Source organism: Macaca mulatta, chromosome 3 (genome assembly GCF_049350105.2).
Source record: "Macaca mulatta isolate MMU2019108-1 chromosome 3, T2T-MMU8v2.0, whole genome shotgun sequence".
Lineage (NCBI taxonomy): Eukaryota > Metazoa > Chordata > Mammalia > Primates > Cercopithecidae > Macaca > Macaca mulatta.
The window spans coordinates 35,660,994-35,682,541 of record NC_133408.1 but is presented as its reverse complement, the minus strand read 5'-3'; the positions used below and the strand labels follow the sequence as shown (position 1 = coordinate 35,682,541).

Here is a 21,548-nt window from a genome sequence, read left to right as displayed (position 1 = left end):
GGCCACTGATAGCCACTAACAGGACCATCATGAGAGTGAGATGCGCTGTGTTTGTGAACATGCTGGGCACACGGAGGAGCTGGTGTGAAACTCCCCTTCTCTGACAGGCGCTGGGACCTGGGCGGGGCTTGATCCTCCCACTCAGTTCCTGATGCTCACAAAACTCTGGGTCTTTCCCAGCCTCTGTTTTCTCTCTTCTGAAAACTGAAAATACTAACATCACCCTGGGGTTCCTGGAGGGGGGAACGTGAGACAATACATGTGCTGTGTGCTGCCTGGGGCGTGAAGTGGTCTGCAAAGCCGTCGGTGGCATTTGCGCGGACAGAAGGAAAGGTGGGGGGTCTGAACAAAGCCCAGGAGGTGTCCCCAAACCAGGGGGCCTTGAGCGTTGGCACAGTGGCTTTCTGTGAGGGAAGGTGGCCAGGACCCTGAATGAGGAGGACTGGGTGGCTGTTGGCAGCTGGCTTCTGCTCACCCAGCCAGCTCTGCAAACCTTCTGCCTGTCAGAGCCTATCAAGAATCTCTCTAATGACACAGCAAACATTAATTACAGCTGGAAGGCCGCAGAATGGGGTTGGTCTGAAAGAGCCTGCCCCTTTTTAGTCACTGAGCCTCTGGGGAGGGTGCAGGCAGGGGCTGGACTTCCTCCCCAGGGGCTAGTGTGGTGGGGGGGGATGGGGAGCAGGGGCTGCTTCCAGGGCTATGGTGCAGACCACAGGTCCTGGGGGAGACCTCCTATTCTCAGCCCTGTTTGGCGCCCTAAGGGAAAACCTGTCCTCGAAACCTGCAGCAGGAGAGGCAGAAAGAGAGGCCCCTGGGTGGAGCAGGAAGGCCTGGGACCCAAGTCCAGCCCTGCCTCTTACGGCTCTGGACAGAATACAGCCCATGCAAAGGGGCGGTGCTTGGACGTCTCCGCCTCTCTCAAACCCCTCCCCTGCACACTGGGTGGAGAGAAGGCCCATTCCCTGGGTGTTCACAAGTCCAACAGGCTGCAAATAAGGACTAGGGGAGGTGAGGCACAGTGGCTTACACCTGTAATCCCGGAGCTTTGGGAGGGCAAGGTGGGAGAATTGCTTGAGTCCAGGAGTTCAAGACCAGACTGGGTAACAAAGCAAGACCCAATCTCTGCAAAAAATAAGAAAGCAGCTGGGCATGGTGACACATGCCTGTAGTCTCAGCTGCTTGGGAGGCTGAGGCGGGATGATTCCTTGAGCCCAGGAGGTGGAAGCTACAGTAAGCCATGATCACACCACTGCATGCCACCCTGGGTAATCAAAAAAAGACTACTGGATAAGGCCAAGGCATCCAGGCAGACAGAATATTGGAAGGGAGTGGAGTCCTTGAGTTGAATGAGGAAATGAAGGGAGGCCCCTTGAGTGGGGCTGGGGAGACAGCCTGGGGCTATCCTTCTAGGGCAGCCTAGGACTGACCATAGGGGCATCCCACTACTGAAGGTCCCAAGACTTAGTTCCCCTCCCTGTCCCTCTCATGGAAAAGAGAAAAAGGAGGATTCAGCCCTAGTTTCTTGGCCCCTGGAAATATCTGAGCTTCAGGAGATACCCCTACCAGAATAAAAGCCTCAGGAGATACTCCCACCAGAATAAAAGCCTCAGGAGATAACCCCATCAGAATAAAAGACTTTGTCTCATCATTTCTAGCTACCCCAGAGAGAAGAGAAAGACTGCAAGGTGGAGAAGCCTGGCTGAAGCTTGGGGACTCACACTCACCATCTCCACCTTCCTTGTGTGCTCATTCATCCTTCATTCTCACAATCATTCATTCATTCAGTATTTATTGAGTGCTTGGGGGTGGACAGGGAGGGAACCAAGATGGACGGAACAGGGTTGTTGTCTTCATGGATCACAGAGGCTCTGAGCGCTGAAGAGAACATGAGTAATGGAATCCCACAGTCCGACCCCAATGCTGGACACCGATCCTGTTGCTTGCTGCTGTGTGCCCCTGGGCAAGTGGCCCACCCACCCTGGGCTTCAATCTTTATGCCTGTAAAATGACCCTGGAAGGACTAAATAAAAGGACACATGGGAAGAACCCAGCCTGGCTCCTGTCTCAGTAGGCATGGGTCCCCTGTGGAAGAACTTGGGACATGCAGGGGAGAGTTCTGGTGGAGGAGGCATCCCAGCCCACCTGCGGGCCCTACTACTAATAGCTGGGCTCATGTCCCACCCGAGGCTGGGACGATGGCCCGTCCCCTCTTCTCAAGGTGATGCCCTTGCTGTGCCTCTGGCTGTCACCTCCCACCTGCCCACCTGTCTGTATCCAGGAGGTGGGGGCAGAAGGGACTTGGGGGCCCTCCCTGGACAGAGCCTGGGCTAGAATCGAGTGGTTGGCTAGCTCTCTGTGGAGGCCTGGGTTCCCTCTGCAGCAGCCACCACATGTCAGGGGATCCAGGGACCCAGGAGAGCACATGCTGGTGGGCATGAGGCCTCGGGGGAGCTGGGCTGGCTTGGCCTTGGGGAGGGACTTGGCGTAGTGTCGGGCTGAGCGTGCCGCCAGCATATGTCTGAGCGGGCACATTTGGCAGGGTCCATATGCTGACTGCTATAAATAGATCTTCTCATTTAGGCTTCAAAGGGCCAAGGTGAGGAAGAACCGACAGGGTTTGGAGAGGCACCGTGCAGGCAGGACTGCGGCTCTTGGCTTGGGGCGGGAGCACCACCCAGAAACCCACAGTGGCTCATGTCCCCATCCCAGCACGGTGGCCTGGACAGAGCTTGGGTGTGGTCGCTATGGAGCAAGGGGGGGTCAGGCCCGTGGTGGGTGGGGACCTTGGAGCCCTGCGTTCTCCAGCTGAAGACCCGCTAGGCCCTGGGAGAGAACAGTGTGTGTCTGAGTGTGATTTTTGTGTGAGTGTGCATTGTGTGTATGTGAGTGTGACTTTTGTGCAAGTTGTGTATTTGCGTGTGAGTGTGATTTTTGTGTATTGTGTGATTTTTGTGTGAGGGCATACTGTGTGATTTTTGTGCGAGTGTGTATTTGTGAATGTGATTTTTGGGCGAGGGTGTACTGTGTGTGATTTTTGTGCAAGTGTGTACTGTGTTATTTTTGTGAGTGTGTACTGTGTGTGTGTGAGTGTGACTTTTGTGTGAATGTGTACTGTGTGTGCATATGTGGGCATGTTCTCAGCCTCTGGCCCCTTCAGCCATGGGTCTACCACTTGCTCCTCCCCACCCTTTCCTGATGTGCACACACAGACACACACACATGTGTTAGACACACGAGCATCTAATTACTGACTCACAGCAGGCAGGCGTCCGACAGCTGGGGCAGCCAGAGGACATTCCATTTTCGTTGAAGCTGACAACACTGGAAACCACCCAACTGGGGTGCGAGTGCACCCTCTCAGGAGTGACTTAGTCAATGAGACGGCAGCCAGGCCCCGGAGGGAGGCCTGTGTTCTGCTCCCACCCCACCCCCGCTCTGCCTCGCACCTGCCGCCCTCCTTCCCTCCCTCCCGTCTGTCTAGCTCCCGCCTCTCTAAGGCTGCACCAACCTGGCAGACACACGCACCTGTCACCGGCCTCGCCTGCGCCCTGTCCTGTCCCACTGTCTCCTCTCCTCTCCTCTCCTCTCCACACCACCAGGGCCCCCGCCAGCTGCCAGGAGCCCCAGCGCCAGCTGTGGGCGGGATTCTGGACGGGCAACCTCCCTGTGGGAGTCATCAGCCTATTCCCTGGGTTCCTTCTTCCCCAAACACAGTGTCTGGCCCCTGCTGCTGGCCAAACTGCCTGCACCCACCAGGTTTTGGGGTGTCAGGGTCACCTGCTCCCCCTCCCTAATCCTAGCCTCTGCCCCACTTCTGGGAGACCCCTCTTTGATCCCCAGCCCAACCTTACTTAGGGACAGAACCGCCCTCTGGGGAGCAGGGCTGGGCCGTGACACCTTGTTCTGCCTCCTGGGCTGTGCCCCTACTGACAGGGGCCTCGCCTGGGCCATGCCTGGCATGGTGGGGAGGGGACTGGCACCTGACATCAGGGCAGGGCCAGTGTCCACTGTGAGGTAAGGAGATGAAGGTGATGATGCCCTCGGAAGTTGGCCAAGAAGCTGACCCAGGCCAAAAGGGGTACCAGGGGTGCAGGAGGGGAGGTGGGTGTGAGGCACAGATGACCCTGACCTTGAGGAAGGGGCAGTGGTGACCGTGAACCTGCGAATCCACCAAGAAGAATCGGGTGAGACACACCCTGCCTCTGTGACAGGCCCTGTGGGGAGTCGCGTTCATGGGGACCCGCCCTCCGGCAAGGCTGTGATCAGTGATCACTTACACTTGAGTCCCTCAAAGGGCTGGGGTTCCCCAAAGGGGGTCCGTGCGGGGGTCATGAGCTCTGTCCTCACCCAGTTCTACCTGTGAGTAGCAGTTTGGATGAAATTTGAGAGTTTGCAGGAGGGCCAGGACCAAGACCCAAGCCTTCCCTCCTGCTGGACTGATTGAGGGTCAAATTCATCTCCACAAGTCACACAGGGCAAAACTCACACCCACGTAGCCAGCCAGCAGGGAGGTGGGGCCGCACAGCACCTCAGGGAACAGAAAGACCAAGAGCAAGTTCAAGGGTAACATGGCCACCTGAGAAGGAAACGTGGGTTGACTTAATAGAGGTACGTTAGGTAGAATAGAGGAGGTGATCTGGTTCTGCCCAGTACTGCTTAGCCACGATGAAGGGTTTGGTTTCAGACCTCCAAGGAGATCATAAAAGCTCATGCTAACATTGCACCCACCACACGCCAGACACTGTGCTAGAAACTCTGCATATATTAACATGTTGGATACTTATGGTAACCCTGTGACATCTGTGCTGTTATTTCCAATTTACAGATGAGGTGCAGACATGTTCGTGAACTTGCCTGAGTTCCTACGGCAACTAAGTGGTGGGGCTGGGGCCCAAGCCGAGGCAGCCTGGCCCCATAGCCCGTGTGACTAACCACATCCCGTGTGGCTTACAGGTCAGCGTGGGCATGTTACCAGGTGAACGAGTGGCCCCAATGGGAGGGAACACAACGTCAGCTCATCCAAAAAAAGTGGGAGGAGATGGGATGTCTGGCTGAGGGAAGGCGCGTCAGGGGCACTGCAGCTCGCAGAGCTGCCTACAGCAGAAGGTTCCCCCACCCAGGGCAGGCACTGCACGTGGCCACTCCTCATCCTCCCAGAGACTTCTCCACGCCTGACGATGAGAGTGGGACGCGGTGTGCAGTGCTGGAAAACAGCTAGGCAACATCTCACCAAGGCAAAGATTCTCGAAGCCCAAGAGCCCAAGCCCCAGGTCTGGGCACAGCCCCAGAGAAGCCGGGAGAGCTACCCAAAGATGTCCCAAACAGCATTGTTTATAATGGTGACAGGGCGGACACCGGATGTCCACAAGAGAGTGGACCAGAACCTTGTGAGGCATGGGCTTGGTGGAGTACTATGCAGGAGTGAAAAAGAAGGAACCACTGGGTCACGTGCACAGAGTGGATCCCACTCACAAATATGCCTCCCAGCCAACCAGCCAGCTGTCCAAGATACCTACTGTATCACACCCCATATCCAAAGCTTCAGAGCTGGCAAAAGTGTATTACATAGGCATTTGTACAAATATGGTCATAGTATAAAAAATGTGTCACAATAATGTTGTGGGGGTCTGTCACACAGCGCTGTAAATCCACAGAACACCACTGAACTGCATGCTGAAATGCGTAAGATGGTGAATTTTATGTGTATTTGACCACTATGAAAACAAATTTTTTTTGAGATGGAGGTTCACTATAAACCCAAAGTGCTGGGATTATAGGCATGAGCCACTGCGCCCAGCCAAAAAAGTTTTTAAAGAGAAAGAGGGATATAGGATCTTAGTGCACAGGGACTAAGCTGGGAAGGGGGCAGGTATTTGGGTATTCATTGTATTATTCCTTAGGTCATTGATTGTATTAAATATTTTATAACTAGTGAAATATTTATAGGGGATTACTTAAATATTTGAGACATCTTAAATATTTTATAATCAATTTTAAAATGTTTTAGAAAGCAATGGGCTGCCACGTAAGACTGAGCTCCCCGTTAGTGGAGGTATACAACGAGAGGCAGGACACCAGAGACGCCACTAAAGTACTGGGGTGGAAGGCGGACTAAAAAAGTAGCTCCTGGCCAGGTGCAGTGGCTCATGCCTGTAATCCCAACACTTTGGGAGGCTGAAGTGGGCAGATCATTTGAGGTCAGAAGTTTGAGACCAGCCTGGCCAACATGGTGAAACCCTATCTCTACCAAAAATACAAAACTTAGCGGGGCACGGTGGCGGGCGCCTGTAGTCCCAGCTACTCGGGAGGCTGAGGCAGGAGAATCGCTTGAACCCTGGAGGTGGAGGTTGCAGTGAGCCGAGATCGCGCCACTGCACTCCAGCCTGGGTGGCAGAGCAAGACTCCATCTCAAAAAAAAAAAAAAGAAAAAAAAAAGTATCCTAAATTGGGCTAGCTGTGAAGGTCACTCATGAAGTTTAGAAAAAGAGGCTTCCAAGACATACTCTGGGGTCCTGATTTGGTAAGTCTAGGTCGGGCTAAGCACCTGTACTTGTTAATATGCCCCCTTCTCCAGCTGGACCACCTGTCTGGTCTAAGCACTGTTTCTCTAGTCCCAAGGACCAGGCCTGGGCCACCTGGGCCCCTGACCAGCTCAGCCATTCCCAAGGCTGGGGCAAAAGACCGTCCACTTCATACCTGTTGTAGTAAAGGATGAGATGTACCCATCCCAGAACGTTCCTGGAGCCGTAAGCCAGGGGCCTCTGGCAGTGAGTCACACAAAAGCTCCCATAGCACAGACGGAATCACTGAAGACCAGAGAGGGGAAGGGAGGGAGTGTCACAGAGTCACAGGGGACGAGCGAGACTTGAGCTTGGGCCTTCTCGTTCCCTTCCAGGACCTCCCTATGCCATGGGCAGAGGTACTGACTGGCTTCACAGACCCCCGGACAACAGATGGTGAGCGATGGTTTTGCAGGCCGTCCCCACCTCAGAACACCCCCTTCCACCCTGACAGGCCTGGCTTCCACTGGGCACTGAGGAAAGACCTGATGGACTGAGCGTGGTGGGCTTGGCAGGTGTGTAACTCGATGCCGTGTAAAATGGTGCCCATGAGAAGCTGAACCTTCATCTCACAGGCTGATGGCTTTAAGGCCCCAGCTGTTTTTCATCCAGCTGACAAGGCATTTAAAGCACCTACTATGTGCCAGGCACCATGCTATGGCATGGCACAGGGCAAATGGGATGCACTGTCCAGCAAGTTCGCTGCCTTCTGTGTGCCTTCCAGCGTGCCTGGAGTCACATCAAGAGAAGCTCCCAATATTGGCATCTGCCCGCTGAGAGCTTGCACCTACACACTGAGGGCCTGAGAGGGAAAGGGATTTTCCCTGAGTCACACAGTGAGGTCATCCCTCTCCAAGGTGACACCCCTGTACCTCCCTGAAAACATTAGGCCTGATTGGGCAGCCAGGAGGAGGGTGAGTGAGTGATCAGTCACGTAACTGCCTCCCACCAGCTCTCCCTCCCCCAGTACAAGTTGCTAAATCTCTCTGTGCCTCTCAGCTACCTCACAGGAATGAGAGAACTCATTACGGTAATGCCAGACAGCTTTTATCCAATGTTTAATTGTGCAAGCGCTGACACATGTTTATTTAAACATGTTATTAAACACATAGAAACACTATGATGTGGAGAGTCCTCGGATCATTCTCATTTTCCAGAAGAGGAAACTGAGGCACAGAGCGAGCACATGGAACACGTTGGTAAGGGACACAGCTGGGACCTGGGCCCAGGCAGGATGGGTGTGGCGCTGCCTCTGTACCAGAGGCCACACAGTCACCCGAGCATGCAAGGTCTGAGTTTGTTCATGCTCAGTATTTAGTAGTTGTTACTTTAGACAATAATACAATGATGTTCTATGTTACATAATAAAAGTAAGAGCTTACACTGTGGAAGAGAGATCCAAGTACTAGGTGGTGGGGGAGTGCTGGGGGGAGGAGGGGATCCCACCACAGGAAGGGGAGAGAGGTGGTCTCCAGGGCCCGAGATGCACTAGAATAGGAAGGAGCTTTTAAGGAGCTCAGAAAGGCATCACAACCTGCTGAGGTTCTTGGCACACAAGCTGGCGCAAAGAGCCATCTGGTCTACCACCTGCCTGGTTAGATGCGGCCGGGTTATTGAACGCGGTTTTCCATTCATTCATGCCACAAACCTGCACGCTGTTTCCCTGGCTCATGGCCTCGGTGTTCTCGCTGTGCCTGGGTGGAGGCTGGGGACCCATTCCTGAGGCTTGCTGGGGCATAGCTGGCTGCCCCTTTCCAGCAGCTGTCTGGGCCTCCCGGCAGGCGTGAGCCAGCAGGCCTCTGGGAAAATCAAGGGCAGGCAGAGGAAGCCTGGGGCCCACTGCGGAGACGTCTGCCCCCCGACTGTTCCCATCTTCGTCTTCCCACTGGAGTAAGGGCAAAGGCCATGGACTCCATCCAGGCTGGGCCTGAGTGCAAGGATACTGGCTTCCCTGGGACAGGGAGAATGGGCAGAGGGTGGGGTTTAAAAGGAGAGGTGTCTGGCTGGGACATCTCCAGGCAGCATCAGGCTCGCAAAGGATGCTGTGCCAAGATGCTGTCAGCTGAGTCTTATTTCTGGGCTAAGAAAGGGGAACCCAGGACATGGACTGCTGGGTGGCTGGGGCTGGGGTTTGCAGAGGAGATGGTGGGGGAGGCCCCCACCTGAGTGTCGGTGGCTGGGGCTGGGGTTTGCAGAGGTGATGGTTGAGGGGGGGTGGTTTGCAGAGGTGATGGTGGGAGAGGGTTTTCAGAGGTGATGGTGGGGAAGGGTTTGCAGAGATGATGGTGGGGGAGGTCCCCCCGCCTCCTAGCCATTTGCTCCTGGCCTGATCCCAGTGCTTCGAACCCCGCCATTTGGGGAGATTTCTCTGGGCTCTGTTGTGTCTTTGGTTTTCAAGAAGATGCCAAAGGTCTGCCAGCAGACCTGGAAAGGGCAGTGTCCTCACAGAATCAGAGTCTGTGGCCCCATCTAAACTCAGCTCCTCCTTCTGTCGGTTGAGGGAGGCAGGGAGGGCACTGCGGGGGCTGGGAGGCTTGGGGAACAATGGGGCCATCTCTAAGACACAGGGGTCTCCAGGGGTGGGTGTGTCCAGAGGGCCCTGGCTGTGGAAGTGGGAATTAGAGGGGGCTGCCTAGCCCAGAGCTGGTCCTGTGGGTGGGCGGGGCCCTGTTGGTAACCCCTGGGGGTGGAGATGGAAGCACTCATTCAATCCTGGATGTGATGCAAGCGGTCAGGACCCTGGACAGCTCCGGATTGGTCCCAGACACTCTTGGGGGCAAAAAAAAAAAAAAAAAAAAAAAAAAAAAGAGGAAGCTCACGTTTCTAGCCTCCTGTGCATCCCATCCTAAGAACCCCTGGAGTATGGCTCAGAGGAGGTGAGGGTCTCAGGAAGAGAAATGAGGGCAGAGGCACAAGACCCCTCTGTCCAGGATGGGATGCCAGACAGGTCGGAGCTGAGGTCCACAAGCCAAACAACGGGCAAGAGGGAATCTGAACCAACACAGCCAGGGAGGGGGCCTTTCTGGAGTCCTAGAGTGGCTCCATCATTAACTTTGGTGTGACTGAGGACCTCAGCTTCCCCAGCCAGAACACAGATGGAACGGTCTCCAGGTGGGTGGCCCATCCTGGTCCGCCCTACTGTCCTGACGTCACTACAAATGCCGCCTCTTTGTACTCTCAGAAGTGCTTTGGTTTGGACACTAGATTACATGGTCACTGTCTCTCTGGGCACCTTTGCATTCAATGCATACTAATGATTTCCTCCTATTTCAACTTGTAGCGAGAAAGGCTTTCAGCCAGGACCCAGGAGAGGCCCTGTGGAGGGGTCAGTTACCCCTGGTGCTACTTCCCATTCGTCAGCCAGGCCCGCTGAGGATGACCTACTCTCCCTTCTTCCTACAAGGTACTGCGGCCCCAGGGTGTCCAGAGGAATCAGTGGCCAAGACCTTTCGTTGGTCCCCATTCTCCTCTTCCTCCTTTACTAATTGAACTCCAAATTTAAGCTGGACCCACCAAAATACTACATTTCTAGCTGCCCTGGCAGCTAGGACCACATTCCAGCCAACAGGATGTGAGTGGAGTTGAAGTGTTCCACTGGTGAACGACTCCCTTAAAAGGAATGGGCCTAGGCCGGGCGCGGTGGCTCAAGCCTGTAATCCCAGCACTTTGGGAGGCTGAGACGGGCGGATCACGAGGTCAGGAGATCGAGACCATCCTGGCTAACATGGTGAAACCCCGTCTCTACTAAAAAATACAAAAAACTAGCCGGGTGAGGTGGCGGGCGCCTGTAGTCCCAGCTACTCGGGAGGCTGAGGCAGGAGAATGGTGTAAACCCGGGAGGCAGAGCTTGCAGTGAGCTGAGATCCGTCCACTGCACTCCAGCCTGGGCGACAGAGCGAGACTCCGTCTCAAAAAAAAAAAAAAAAAAAAAAGGAATGGGCCTACATGCTCCTTGCCAGCTGGGATGCAGATGTGATGGTGGGAGCAGGAGCAGCCACTTTGGTCCCAGATGTGGAAACTACGGCTGATGGTGACACAGCCACCCTACCAGCCCTGGGCCACTGACTTCTGGCTGTTTGTGAAAGAGAAATAAACTTCTATCTTATTTAAACTACCGTTCTTCAACAGCTTGTCCCTACCTAATACAGATGAGAGGCTTCCCGCTCAGAGGAGCAGACGACAAGGGAGGGGGCCTGGCACAATCTGGAGGTACTCTGGGTAGATGGGGAAGGGAGGAGAAGCAGGACTACAACTTCCTCCTCCTCCCCTGCAATCTGTCCCTGACATGCCCAATTTCCTTTTTCCCACCCTGGCACCACAGCTCCACCCTGGCCGTCCCTATACTTTGCACATGCCATGCGTGGTGGAGACGCCACCGTTTCTGCCATCTCTCACCTCACACCCAGAAGCCCCCTGTGCCCCTCTCACACACTCTTCCTTCCTAGAAGGTCACTCTATCTGTCTGATTCTCTGAGTTCTGCATGCGTGCATCGTTCCTCTCTGGGAGGGTCAGGGCCCCCCATGAACCACATTCCCAGCCAGGCCTGGGCTCCCAGGGGCACAGCTAGGGCTCCAGCTCCCCCGTACCTTCCTCTGAGTGGAGCACACAGTAAGACCGTAGCATATGCTTGCAGACTGGGCACCCTGCCTACCTCCACCTGCCCCTTCCTGGGTGTCCCAGAGGCTTAGCGTGTCAGCTGAGCAAGCCTGGAACTGCGGCCCACTGAGGTACTCATGGCATCTCAGGGCCATGCTGCAAGTGGCCAGGCCAGGATGCTCCAACGTCCTAAGCAGCCTAAGCTAGGGCAGGCAGAGAGCCCCACGGGCTGCTCCAGGTGCCTGTGATCTCCATGTAGAGAATAGCAAGGCTGTGATACTGGAGCCTGGACGGTTCTCCTGGGCTCCTGCTCTGGGCAGATGCACAGCCCCTGTCTGCCTCTATTTCCTGTGTGTGGTGGCACCACTGATGCCCATCGCTCAGGGCTCTGGTGTTACGGAGAGGCTGCGTCTAGAAGGTGCTCAGTAAACGTGTTCTTCTCCTTCCACGCTTCCCCCTCCTCCCTCCTGCACACTCTGGCAGAGAAGCAGCTCCTTGAGCTCTGGGCCACGTCTCTCCGGATCAAATCATTGCTATGGAAAAACAACAGCCCTGTCTGCTAATTTCCCTCTGGCTCCCATGCCCCGTGCTGGCCACCTGCGCCCTGGCCCCTGCAGTTCCTCCTCTTCTCCCAACTCTCCTTCCTCCCTCCTCCCCCTCCATGGCTGCCGTCAAGCCAGACCTTGGCGCTGGCCTCCTCCCCAGGCCCTCCAGTCCCCCCGCACGCTCTCTGACCCACTTTCGCTGCTGGATTCACAGTTTCCCGGGTGGGGCTGGGGGAGTGTCGCTGCAGCCCTGGCTGGGAGTCACTGGGGCTAAGTTTGCAGGGGGAAGGGATGGCTACGGCATGCGCGCAGCCCCCAGGGGTCATCACGCGACATGTATGCACAGGGATGCACGCAACTGTGTGTACAGAATGTGGATATTCTGTATCCCCATTCGGGGATGCAGGGGGCCTGGGGATCACACCTGTGCAGGCCTGTAGCTGGGCCAGCCTGGGGCATGCAAACACGCATGCACACACAGACGTACACCCATGTCCAGTGGCAGGAAGGAAGGCAGCTGAGGCTATGGAGGGAGGATGGGGGAGAAAGACTCAGTGGCACCTGCCCAGAGGGCTTGCCGGGCACACACCAAGGCCCCAAGAGGGCTTCAGACTTTAGCCAGGCGGTCACCTCACCAGATGCTGTGTGACCCCCTGGGGCCTGGGCCTCCACAGCACACAGCACGATGACCCTAGACTCTCTGGCTGTGGGACCAGCAGGGCAACCTGGAGGTAGCTCAAGCCAAGGCTGGACTGCAGGGTAGTAGGACCTCGGGGTGGGCAGAACCTCAGGGTGGTCAGGAGACGGGAGCAAGTGGAAGGGGAGCAGGCACAGCTGAGAGGACTCCTGGCTTCTCATTCACTTACAGACCCTCACCCCCAACTCACTGAGGAAGAACACAGAGAGGTTACATGACTTGCCTCTGTGTGCACAGCTGGTGAGCAATGGCGCCCACAGTTAAACCTGGGCCTGGGACAGATCCCTCCCGCTGGGTGCCAAAGAGCAGGTCAGAGACCAGGGGTCAGAGGCCAGAGTTCAAAGTCAGGGGGAGGGTCTACAAGGGGAGGAGGCCAGAGTTCAGGCTGAAAGACAAAGTCTGCGGCAGGGATGGGCAAACTGGGGCCGGAGGCAGCCTTCAGGAGCCCTGACCCAGGGGAAGGAGGGAATCTCCAGGGCCTGCCCAGCGGGAGAGGCCAGAGGCAGGGGGCCGGGCATCTGCAGTCACACCCTCTGTCTGCTAATGAAGTTACAGGAGTCACATGATGTAAATGACAGGAGGAAATTAAAAGACCAATGAAGATCTAGGAGCAGAAGCTGGATCCCTGCAGCCTGGCCTGCTGCAGGAGCAGGTTGATTGTGGCGGGGAAGGGGCTCTGCAGGAGGCAGAAGCTGGCAGGAGACCCAGGTGCCGGGGAGGGGAAAGGAACAGCTCCCTTCTCATCCAGGGTGGCCCATGGGGCGACTCCGTCCAGGCTGGGCTTGGGCAGTTCCGAGTGTGTGCAGAGGTGAGATAGGATGGAGGCAGCGGCTGCCCTTGTGCTGGGCTCCTGTGAGGAAAAGCAGCCAGGTGTGGGGTGGAGGCGGAAGCAGGGAGAACCCAGGCTGGGTTAAGGGATGCCCCTGGAGGATGCCCCAGAATGGGCTGTGGCTCATCTTACAAATGTCAGCATGCACCTTGTGAATACCACCGGGACAAGGTCTATTGCCTGGCATCTAGTAGGTGCCAAATAACCACTTGGCAAACGAATAAGACATGTAGTAAGCACCAACCGAAAGGCAGCAGTGACCGCCGTGGGCAGGAGAACGGCTCAGGTGTTGGCTGCTACCTTCCTAATGATAAGGAACAGACTTAGTTGGTGTATTCCCTTCCTCTTCACCTCTACCCACTTCCTGGTTTCCTGCCTGAGATGCAGATACAATGGCCGGAGGTGTGGCAGCCATCCTGAGGCCATGAGGACAAATGTCCACAGCTGCAGAGCAGGAAGCTACAAGGAACCTGGGCCACTGACAACCCCCTTAGGCTATGTACCAGCTCCACTGCCACCCTCTTTGCATAAGAAAAATGACCCCCATGTGGGGTTCAATCATGCAGTGTTTAGGTTTGTCTTGCACAGACAAACTCAGTCCCTAGCTGACACAGCATAAAATACTACTGAATCATTTTATGAGAAAGTTACTCTCACTTTAATACTCTTGATTACAACAAGAAGAAAGTCTCAGATCAGGGTTGGTGAGTCTTGAACACCTCTGCACACTTACCACTCTCCCGTTTTAATAAAGCAATAGCAGGCCTTGGGCTCTGAACCTCCCCCGGGGCTACAGCATCCAACTAGAATTTAATAACATTGTTTTGTTTCCACTGAATTTATTTTTATGATTATGAATTCTATTTATGGCAAGAGAGGCTTGTTTTCCATTTGTAGTAGTGCTATAAAGCTTCCCTTTTAAATAAATGTATTTAGGTTTTTAAAAAGTGAATGGATTTAGAGGAAGGCGGTAGGCTTGAAGTCGGAGGTGGTGTGGGGAGTGGTGAATGGAGTCTGGTGGGGATGCTGCCCAGCCCTGCACTGCTGCTTTGAGGGACAGTCTGTCCCGGGCAGGGGGAGCCAGCAGGGCTGGGGTGGTTAAGCCTGGCCCCTCCGCATGCTGGGGGCTGAGCCTCTGTCGCAAGAGGGTTTGTTCAGCCTGGAGACAGGGGATGGGTTTCCCTTGGGGCTGGGGAATCTCTAGAAGACGCAGCCTCAGAGGCGTAGGCTGGTCAAGTGGGCGATGAGTTGTGAGCAGTGACTTGAAGCTGTCCTGGTCACTGAGCCACTAACTCAACGTCCCAGGTTCCTTCCAGCCTGCCCGTGTGAGGCAAGACTTCAAACGCGGGGGCTCCGGGAGCTGGCGTGACCTTTTGCTGATTAGCTCGCGCTGTTTGCTCGGCAGCCGCCAGCTGATCTCTGGACGGCGGCTCAACACACCAGCCACAGCCGCCTGTCACCCTCCGGCAGATAAATAACTGCTCCTGGAGAGGTGGGGGAGGGGAGCCGGGCGTGCGGCAGTGTTGGGGGAGCGGCTGCACGCAGCATGCGGGGATTGGTGAGGTGGCCTTGGGCGAGTCGCTGGGATGCCAGCCCTGCATTTCAGCAGCACCTCTGCCAGCAAGGGCATCGCTCCCACTCCCCAGAGAGGGAAACTGAGACCTACGAAGGGGAAGGGGCTTGCAGACAGGGTCTGGGCTCACCTCTCTGGGCTCCCAGGCCCTACTGTCTTGAACAGGCCTCTACCTCCTATCATAGCCGCCGGCCCTCCCCCGGCCTCTCTCCCTGGTGCTGAACGAGTCCAGCCAAGGTCACCCAGGGTCACAGGATACCAGAGAGCCCCTTCTAAAGTCTCAATCACTGCCTGGATAAAAGCAACTTCTAGGGACCAGGCCTTGAATGCAGGAATGGAGGAGAGGGGCAGAGGTGTTAGAAGCTGGGAAACTTCAACTTGCTGAATGACAAAAGGATGTCCCTAGAAGGGATCTCGGAAACAATGCGTCCCATCCCCAAGTTCCTGAGGAAGACCAGCGAAGCAGCTGCCTCCAACATCAGACCGCACAGGAGCCAGGGCCCATCTGTCTTACCACCTGCCTTCTGAGGTGGGCCGGGCTGGGAAGCGTCCCATCTACTTATTCAACAAACGTTTATGCACCGTCTCCCACCTGCCGGGCTCTGAGGCTCACAGCACAGAGTCAGCAGCGTGGAGCTGATGCAAGAGAGAAGACAGAGATTTCATGCCTGGAGAGGATTCTGGAGGCTACGGGGCTGGGGTGATCCCACCAGGCTGCAGTGAGCCTGAAGGAGCCTCAACTTGGGCTGGGATGGAAGGACAGGCATCTCTGGGAGGAAGGCACAAACTAACACGGATGGAGCATCGGTGTTCTGGAGACTGCTGAGTTCCCATTCCATGCTCAGGGCAATGCCCAGTGTGGTTGAATGAGCACCTACTTGATGCCAGGCAGTCTACACATCCCACTGAAGGCTTCCCTCCCGGGAGGGGCCTTATTTTCCCTATTTTATAGATAAAATGTGGGCAGGGACTTGAAGCTGTCCTGATAAAAGATGAGAGATAAAAGAGGGAGGTCAGAGGTAGAAATGACTTGCACAGCATTTCACATCCAAAACCCAGCAGGACAGAGGTGGTCTGACCTTTAAAAAGGAAAGAAAGCCTAGGTGTGGTGGCTCACGCCTGTAATCCCAGCACTTTGGGAGGCTGAGGCGGGCTGATCACTTGAGGTCAGGAGTTTGAGACCAGCCTGGCCAACACGGCAAAACCCCGTCTCTACTGAAAATATAAAAATTAACCGGGCATGGCAGCAGGTGCCTGTAATCCCAGCTACTTGGGAGGCTGAGGCAGGAGAATCACTTGAAAATTGGAGGCAGAGCTTGCAGTCAGCCGAGATTGCACCACTGCACTCCAGCCTAGGCGACAGGGCAAGATTACAAAAAAAAAAAAAGAAAAGAATCAGACAAACTTGGGGGACAGGGTGTTCCAGGCAAAAGGACCCCCATATGTAAAGACACAGAGAGGGAAGGCCCGTGGCTGCCGCTGACCATCTCAAGCAAAGCTCAGCTCAGGCCTCCCAACCACTGTCCCATCCCCAATGGCTGTGCAATGGCCTGGGGTCCACACAGCCCAGTCCGCTAGCCTCACCCTAACTGTCCACACTCTGCCGCAGCCCTGTGGGCCTCTGTGTTCTGTCTGTCGCAATGTGGGTCTCAGTCTGGAGGCCGGGGGTTCCTGGGCTCCTGGCATGGTCCGAGCTGCCGCCCCCTCCCCCAGACTGCCCTGACTTCCCAAGAGCTCCCAGCCCAGGGAGGCCCCATCGAGAGAGGGTCTGTGGGGACATCCTCACATTTCAGGTGGGGATACTGTTGCCCACAGAGGGGCAGGTGCAGATCACTGTCACAGGGCTTTGCTTTGGTAGGTGATCACACAGATTGGATGAATACGTGAAGAACTGAAAACCGGGATTTCTGTTTCTGAGCGTGCTCTCTCGCTCTCGCTCTCTTTCGCTCTTTTTCGCTCTCATTCTCTCTCGCTCGCTCTCATCTTCTCACTCTCTCGCTCGCTCTCTCTCTCTTCAAGGTTTTTCCTTCCCATGTCTCTCTGAGCCTCTGGCTGTCTCCTCCTCTTTCTAGAAGTCTCTATATTTTCTGGATCTCTCTGTTCCTCTCTCATCTCCTCCTCTTCCCACACTCCCTGCCCTTCCCTCCCCTCCCCTCCTCTGGCCTCTGGATGTTTGGGGCACAGGCTGAGTAGGGGTCCCACAGGCTGGCCTCAGTGGCAGCTGCCACCACCCATCCCTGCGCAGCGGACCCACCCCGGGTTCGTTCCCTCGTTTCCACTTTCTAGGCCAACCGACAGACCCACATGGAACACAGAGTCTGCACACGGGGAGGACATCGCTGCACTCTGAAGACACAGCCTGGACCCGGGGCTCTCACTGTGAACCCCCCAGGAGCCTGGTCCATATATTCCCAGGAGGAGGGGGATTGGAATACAAAGGTGGTATCAAGGTCAGCAGGGCTTGGAGGGATCCCAGATGGGAAGGAGAGACTATCCCACTGGGGAGGAGGAAGACCACAGATGGGGCCAGGTAGGGCTGGCGTCTGAGTCCCTGCTGATCCTGGCTCGGGCAGGGCAGCCCCCCTGTGCATCAGGGAACTCCAGGCTGGGGGCATGGAACATCTGGGGCCTCGCCCCCACTTTGTGAAGATTTTGCTGGGTGGTCTCGGGAGTGAGTCTCTTCCCTTCTCTGGGCTTCAAGTTCCTCATCTACACAACGAGAAAGATAGGTTCATGATCCCGAAGGTGTCTTCCAGGCCTAATATTCTAGGTAATATTCAAGGCAGTAGAGCAGGACAGAGCTAACAGCGCAGTGGACCAGGGGCTGGGGCCTGGGCAGGGAGCAGCCTGTCCTGGGGACCCCATCGCCTGCCAGCCTTTGTGGGAAGGAAGGAGAAAGACGTGGAGAAACGAACACTGGCCTGTGAGTTAGAGGAGACTTATTGCCCCGATCTGACTCTGCATCACTATGTGGCCCCCCGGGCCTCAGTTTTCCCACCTGTAACATGAGACAGCTGCAACAGATGCAACTTGAGGGCCTCCCAAATTGGAGATGCTACAAGCTGTTGGCAGGGCCAGTGCTGTGCGTGGAACTCCTCCCTACCAAGTCCTGGTGAGGCTTTCAAATAATGCCATAGTGGCAGGGGCGAGGGGGCAGGACAGAGCCCAGGAAACGAGGTCCTCTGGGATCCCTCCCCAGAGCCCAGTTCAACTTGTCTTCCTGAGAAGCCTCCCTCTAAAAGCTGAGGAGGGGTCTGGGGAATCATCTGATCATCAGCAGAAAAAGGCAAGACTTGGGAGGTTCTAGATGGATTGGCTCTTTCTGTCCCCCCATGTAACGAAGGAGAGAACCCGAAAATTCCCAGATGCCTTCCTCTTGTGGTCCATTGGAATTGGCAGAACATAAGCAGCACAACCACTTTAAATAAATTCAATATATAGAACTCTTTAATATGGAAGATGAGTTATTTATTGAGGAAACCCACGGTCTAAAATCCAGACTTTTCAGTGTACTGTGTCACTTAATATCGCCTCCTTCTGGTCAAGTTAGATATTACAACCAAGCTCTATTAGACAAACTACGTAACAGGACCTGCTAAATTTGAAAGCTGCTGAGTTGGAGTCCTAGAACTGGATGAAGTTTCCCAAATCCAAAGTACAGTTGCCCAGAGAGGACATATCTGCTATTTCTGAAAAATGCTGCAGAAAAAAAAACTTGTCCAGCTACCTTCCCACTGCAGGATGAAACTCAGAAAAGACACTGCATAACTGGGTCACCAAAAGATCTGGCAAGCCATTGGGATGGAGACCTCCACCCCCCTATTCACCTAGGCATTCAATTCAACAATTTGTATATATTGTTCCAGACAAGAACCTGTTTCAAATATATACTGCAAGTCAATATTAACCTATGTGACCTATGCCATGTTATTCACATAGTGGTTTTATGCTCCAACACTGGACCATATCTGTTCACAAAAGTGGTAGAAGATAAAGTCTCCTCTAATCCTCAGGGTTGATCCTGGCTTGTCAGGAAGGATAATGGGCATACCCCGAGTATGGCCACCACCTACTTAGACCATTTCCAGGTCCTCCGTCAGCCCCAGGCTCCTCTTGTCCAATTCCGAGGCCACCCCTGTGGCCTCTGTCCACTCTCTGCATCTGAGGGCAGCACCACTGAACCAGGGTCAATCCCTAAGAAATGCTTATTTCTGCAGGACACCTGGCTCTGTCTCCATCTCCTTCCAGGCACACCTACTCACAGGTCATTAGGAATTGTTCCTGTCCCCCTTCCCTGCAACCCCCTGCATAGAGCATGAGGAACAAGAGCATACCTTACTTGCGTGTCAGGGCCTGCCAACAACCTGGTGTACCAGCGAGGAATAGGCTGGAGGATTCCTCCCTGCCGGGCTCATAGACATGTTCGCCTCATTCCAGCACACAGGACAGCCTGAGTCCAGACAAACCCTAGGACAAATGGTCGCCAAGGCAGCTGCACCTGCACAGAGATAGAGGGGAGGAGGGTGAGGAGGGATGGAGCACAGCCTCCTGCAGCCGTCTCAGCTGCTGGAAGACCCCATCTGCCGGAGCCACCAGCTGTTGGTCACACATGTGTCGGACTGCAGGTACGTCACAACTCAAGAACAAATCGTAGAGGCTGGGGACTTCCTGACACACAGAGCAGGCTGACACATGGAGCCAGGCGCCAGCCGGGACAGAGGGGAGAGAAGCCAACAGCAGATGCAAGATGTGAGCTGAACTGCAGAGCGAGGGAGTTGCCAGACCTGGGGTCACTGCAACCAATTCCAGCTCTAGTCACTTGGCGGTGGCCCAGGTGTTTGGGGCAAAGGTGGGGCCCACTTCTGGGGCCACAGCCCCAGAGGTTCTGGGGCCACTGGGTCCATGGGAACCTTCCAGGCACATTGCATCCAACATCCCTACATGAGGTGAAGGCAGATGAAACAACAGGCTGGACTGATTAGGTAGAGACCCTGGCTCCATCCCTAGCAGGGCCCTCTCCCTGGCACCTCCCACCCCAGCTGCCTGGGAGTAGAGGATGCCAAGTGCCAGGCCAGGCCAATGATCGAGAAGGAAACTAAGTCAGGAGGCAGAAGCCTCAGGCCCAAGCCCAGCTCTGTGCTGGTCTGCTGAGCAAGAGACCTTGGGCTGGTCAGTGAACTATGCTACCCACAGGTCAGGTCATTCATCCACCCACTGGATCAATCCCAGGAAGTTCTGCATGCCCAGCCCTGGTGCTGAGGATTCTCCAGGCCTCATCTCATTTCACCAGCATACTTGCTTTCTTCACCATGAGGAGGTACCTGATTCCCATTCTGCAGATAGGGAAACTGAGGCTGAGAAGAAGTCATCCTGCCAGGGACGCACAGCTGGGGTGTGGTGCAGAGCCCAGCCCCATGAATGACGCCTTTGCACCTGGAGGGCAGAAGGGGAAGCACTGTGGGGTACTGGTGGGGTGCAGGGACCAGAGGAGGTGGTGTCTGCAGGACAAAGAGGGGTTCTGGGTGCAAAGGGCTTGGCAAGGTTGGTGTGGAGGCAGGGGGCTGACGCTGGGCTCTGCTGCACCTGTGCCCCTGGAGGCTGAGGGAACCTCAGGAGGCCCTGGCAGGGGTCAGGAGGGGCCCCCTGGTCTGTCTGCCTGTGCCTGGCTCCCACAGCTCCAGAGCTGGAGCGAGTGCTAGAAGGCAAGCAGGAACCTGTCGCTGGCGGAAGTGTGTGTGTGCAAATAGATGAGTGAGTGGCATGTAATTACCTAAAATTGTGGGTTAGAAGCGGATGTAAATAACCAAAAAATACGTGGGGAAGTGGGGGGATGCTCATCAGTTAGAGATAATTACTTAACCACTAATTGAAATAATAATGGTGTGTATTTGAATATGCTAATGAGGCTGAACCTGTGTGGGAAAAGGTAACTGAAATAACATAGTGGGAGGCTTCCAGGCCCACACCTGCTCTGCCCCAGGCCTTTGCCCCGTAAGCCCCCCTGCCGTCTACTCAGCCCATGCCCACTTTCTTTGCTTGGTCCTGCCCAAGGTCCCTCCCAGGGCACCCATCAGCCCCAGGGTTGCCCCTGCTTCCCGCGCTGGGAGGGCAGATGCTGCGACGCAGGGCATTTGTCCACCAGCCTCCCACAACGCCCCAGGGGAGAGGCAGGAATGTATGCTTGCGGAGTGCCTACTGTATACCTAGCCCAGCTCTGCAACGCACTCCGTATTACAGACTAGGAGACAGACGTGTGCGGCCAGCCCATAGTCACGTGGAGGGGTCCAGCCAGGACGCGGATTTCCAGCTGCTCTCGGACTTTCCAGCAAAGCCATCCAAAGGCGGAACACCCAGGCATCACGGAACCACCGTGTCACTGCGAGCAGAGGCCCAGACTCTGTGGGAGTGGGCTCTGTGTGTTCTCACACGTGTGTGCTGGGCACGGTGTGCACGTCAGGGCACCCGCCCTGGAGCGTTTCACTCTCCATTAGCGTCACAAGCAGACTGTGAGTGTACACACACACACACGTATGCACGTGCACACATAGGTACACGGGTTGCACATGTGTGCACATACACATGAACTCACACATGCATGCACGCACAGAGGCATGCACTCACGTGCACAGGCACACCCATCGCTCTCCACAAAGGCTCACTCAGACACATGCAGGCCCAGGCATCCAACGCACCCCCTCGGGCACGGCCTGAGCTTTAACCCAACATCCAACCTGGCATCTGCCA

General features: G+C 55.4%; 1 protein-coding gene across 3 annotated transcripts in view; it reads right to left on the bottom strand.

Moving 5' to 3' along the window:
• ELFN1 (extracellular leucine rich repeat and fibronectin type III domain containing 1) overlaps positions 1–21,548 on the bottom strand; it is an 82,733-nt gene that overhangs the window by 19,541 nt on the left and 41,644 nt on the right. For 2 of the 3 annotated variants that reach the window (XM_015133161.3, XM_015133163.3), the window contains exon 2: positions 19,139–19,302. The gene's annotated coding sequence lies outside the window, so the exon portion shown is untranslated. 3 annotated transcript variants of the gene reach the window in all.